Below are 4418 nucleotides of genomic sequence, written 5' to 3'. Positions count from 1 at the left end.
ATTCCTGTTTTTGGCATGTCTAACTCCTCTCTTCAGGAGGCTATTCAATGGGAGGTTGGCCTTCTCGAACTGCCCAGTCCCCAATCCCCAGGGGCATCTCATACAGCTTATAGTCAAACTCATTGTTCTGGCTCTGCTGTCCTAAAGCAAAAAGTCACTGCCATAGAAACTGCAAATGTGTCCCTCCGCCCCCGCCCTGGCATGCTGTCTAGCCCCGTTTTAGAGGGTGTTGCTGCTGAAATCCCTGTCTGCTGAAGTCTTGGTCCTGTCCGCGTGAGTAGGAAGTGGAGCGTGTAACTTCCTCGCTGAAGGCACCCTCCAAGATGCCCTGTACTGATTGACGTGCCTTCTGCCTGAAGTCCCGCCCACAAATACGTAGAGCAAAAGGTTGATGCAGCTGTTTGCATAGGCCAGTGCTATAGAGAGGTGGTCCCACAGTGCTACTGCCTCCCTAAATCCAGTGCCTGGCATAGCTAGGAGAGACAGTACCCCAACTACATGGAATGGAGCCCAACAGACAAAGAAGGCAACCACCACAACCAGGATCACTCGTAGGGTCTTACCACGGGTTTGGTAAATCGGGCTCCATGCATCTTGATGACTATAAGGATGTAGCAAGCTGCCATTATGCTAAAGGGAAGAAGGAAGCCAAAGACAATCCTGGTAATATTTATGGCCAGTAAGGTGGTTGGCTGACTGCTGTAGGAGATGTAATCATTCAAGTTCCCCAATAAGATAGTATCATTGTACAGGGTGCCAGGAATATCAGTGCTGGAGAAACCACCAGGATATTCATCTGGGATATGCCAAAGCTCATGGCTGAATAATTCCCATAATCTATATAATCTTCATAATCCTTATCATCTCCAAATTGATAATTACAAACAGTTTTGCAAATTCATCTTTGAAGGTCTCACGGTAGAGGAAGGCAGGACAACACATAATGAAGGCCAAGAGCCAGATACAGCAGCACATCGCTGTTGCAAGCCTCACGTTACGGTGGTTCTGACACCAAACTGGCTTCATCACCATCAGGCACCGGTCAATGCTGATGGCAGTGAGGAGGAAGACACTGGCAAACATGTTGAGGATGATGGCTGATGGGATAACCTTGCAGAGGAAGTGGCCATATGGCCAGTACTCATGAAGGATCAGGTGAATGATGGAGAATGGCAGAGACACGCAGCACAGGAAGTCAGCGATGGCAAAGTGCAGGAACCACACAGTGTTCACGGTCCGCTTCATTTTCAGGCCAGCCACCCAGTATCACCCAAGCCGGGTTGCCCAGGAGGCCCAGGATAAAGGTGAGAATGAAGATAATAAGGAACCATGATTTCTGGTGCGTACTGTAGTGTGGCACCATCATCTGGCTTGTATGTGCTGTTACTACTCAGGAGCAGAGACATAGTCTTTAGATACTGGTGGGAAAAAAACAGAAGATCATTTGCTATTAACACCATTAACACACCCCCACTGCCAGCTGTATGTGCCCAACCCCAAGATTACACTTTCTGTATGTATCCAAACATCCTTGTGTGGGTTGTGAGCAGTCGGATTGAACCTAGAAGCTATAAGTATGAAAGCACAAGTCCCCCCTACTGCCTGAGCAGGAAGACCTGGCTGTACTAGTGCAAAGGCTGTTGCAAAATCCTACATCTCTATGCGGTCTAGCCACTAGAAGTGGTCATAGTGCCACAGTATAAGTGTTGGTGTACTCAGGGTTCTCCTATGTCCAAAATCGCCTTTAATGCCAGTACTATCCTTAGTGAGGTTATCCTTTATTTACGCTCTCCGTTACCCTAATTCCAGCTGTCCCTCCTCATCTCCTTTTAACTCTCTTACTAAAAATATATATAATTTCTCTTTACTGGAAAAACTCAGTCTTAGTTCCTCTTTTCCTTTAAAATAGAAGTGGTTTCCTCTCTCTTGGATGGTGAGGTTTATGCCTTGAAAGCAATTTTTGTATTCCCATGAGCCTCTGATTTGCAACTGTTTCCATGATGTAATAATTAAAACCATGGAGTCAGCGATTCCATACAGAAGGGACATTGTCAGCAAAAGTCTTGTGTAGATCTTCCCTCTCCCCTGCTTTCCTAGCCAATGCAGCTTAATCCTGAGCATTCCCCAACCCCCACTATTCCAGGAAGGAGAGACACAGGATGAAGAGTAAGAAATAGATGGATAGAAAAGAGAGGTAAATAAAGAGAACTATTGAGACAAGAAGAGAAATTGGAATACGGACTAATAACAGGACTTAATAGATCTCAAAGACCTCTACCTACATCAGAAAGTGTCATTAGATGGCACTTAGTCCTGCCATGATTGCAGCAGTCTGGACTAGATGACTCTCAAGGTCCCTTCCAATCCTATGATTCTGTGATTATCTCCAGATGAAGAAAGAGGCACGGAGAGATTAAAGTATAGTTTTACTCTGAATAGTGGCAATGTAAAAACAACACCTCTCCCTCAGCCTTGGATGTGTTCAGAACAGATTTACGACTTGAATGACTAAAATAGTTTTGACTGCTTTTCACTCGTGTTCTCCTAGCGGAGCCAAGATAGCTCAGTGAGAGGCAGCTTCATTCTATTTCTTCCTGTGCATTAACAGAATTGTTCACAAGTTCCAGGCAGTTAGACTGATGCCAGACCCTTAAAGAGAATCAGGTTGCAGAAGTATCACTGAGGACATGATCGGAAGATAGTGAAGTTGCACAGGGGTAACCAAGGGTCTAATTCAGCATGCAACATCTTCATTATTGCTGGTAAAGCATGAGAAGGAGAGAACCTAGCATGATTCTGTTGTTGTTATCATCATTAGAAATCTCTGTTACACTAGCAACTAGGCTCCAATCAGGCACTGAACACACATAATAAAAATTAAACACACCCTGCCCCAAAGAGTTTACAGTCTGTAACATACGATGGGACAAAAGATGGATGAAACACCAAGGAGGGGAGGACAAGTTAAACAATGAAATAATGATTAACATAAACAGCAGTCTTACCACATCAGCTGCCTACCCATTGTCAAGAGATCTTTAGGCATCACAGCAGAGGCGAGTTTTAAGAAGGGACGCTATGGATTGTGATGGGGGAACTGCTCCCAGGAAAATGGCTAATAAAGGCTTAGTAAGGAAGGGCTAAGCTGCCTTCAAAGTGAAGACTGGTAGTTTGTATTTGATACAGTGAAGAAGGGAGAGCCAGTGGAGGGAAACAGAGGGGTGGTGGGTGATGTGCTCAGAGAGACTGCTCAGGAAGTGTAGCATTTTGAATTGATTTGAGGTGTGCATTCCAAGATCCCAGAACAAGTCCAGGTCTACACTACAGACCTATACCTGTATAACTGCATCGCTCCGGGGTGTGAAAAATCCACAGGCCTGAGTGAAGTATTTATATAGACCTAGTCCCCCGAGTGGACTGCGCTACGCCGATAGGAAAGCTTCTCCCACCAACATATCTGCTGCCTCGTGGGGAGCTGGATTAACTACGCAGGGGGAGAAGCTTTCCCATTGGCATAGGAGCATCCTCAATAAGCACTGCGGTGGTGCAGATGCACTGGTGCTACTGTGGCACTGTACGTGAAGACAAGCCTTTGTTGGGCTGGGAGTTAGAAAACAAGGACATTGTTTTACTTGTCACCTGAGTAAATTTGATACATACATATATAAGTCCTTGTGAGAGACCGTCAATGTGGGACTCACAATGCCACTTTTCAGAGCAGAAATGCACTTTCAATGACATCCTCAGGTCCCTCATGGAGTCAGTGACACAGATGGACTAGAAGCCAGGTCTCACTATTCCTCATCAAGTTGTAACAAATCCCAGTTCTGCAGGCAAGAGGCAAAGTTACTGTATAAACCACAGACCCCTTGGAGGGCTGAAGCTAAACTCCTGCTCTTTCAACTCCAAATCACAGACCCATTATTATTCCAGTTGAAGATCGCCCCTGTCCTGCTTATTGTACTAGCAGGTCTCTTATCTTTCCTGAGGGGCTGCTGCTATGGAGTAACCTCCTTCGCTGATACACACACACAGCCAAGACAGAACGCTGCCCTGGCCACTGCACCAAGCTGCCTCTCAGAATATATACAGTGGATAGTCAAAAGAAGATGCTTTATACAAACTGAAATTAATCCTGCTCCAAGACAGGGAGCTGGATGAATACCAATGTTTTCTAGATCCCTAAAAGAGAGCGGCATAGGGAGAGAGAGGTGCTTTAAGAAGGCATGAAGGAAGTAACAAATGACTACAAAGACAGGGAGAGAGAGATGCTTTAAGACTGACAGATGGAGGGAAAGAGCAATATGGAGAAACTGCAGAACAGAAAGACAGAATGCTGTCTGTATTCTGTACATACCCCGGTACAGCAGATTCCTCAGTTCACTGGCGAGCAGGAACCACTCTGATCATAGCTCTTG

At 45.6% G+C, this 4418-nt stretch overlaps 1 pseudogene; it reads right to left on the bottom strand.

The window, feature by feature from the left end:
- Positions 1-219: 219 nt before the first annotated feature.
- LOC142046052 (C3a anaphylatoxin chemotactic receptor-like) lies at positions 220-4418 on the bottom strand (annotated as a pseudogene).

Source organism: Chelonoidis abingdonii, unplaced genomic scaffold (genome assembly GCF_003597395.2).
Source record: "Chelonoidis abingdonii isolate Lonesome George unplaced genomic scaffold, CheloAbing_2.0 scaffold0861, whole genome shotgun sequence".
NCBI lineage: Eukaryota > Metazoa > Chordata > Testudines > Testudinidae > Chelonoidis > Chelonoidis abingdonii.
The sequence above is the reverse complement of the archived record's forward strand: the minus strand, read 5'-3'. Positions and strand labels throughout refer to the sequence as shown.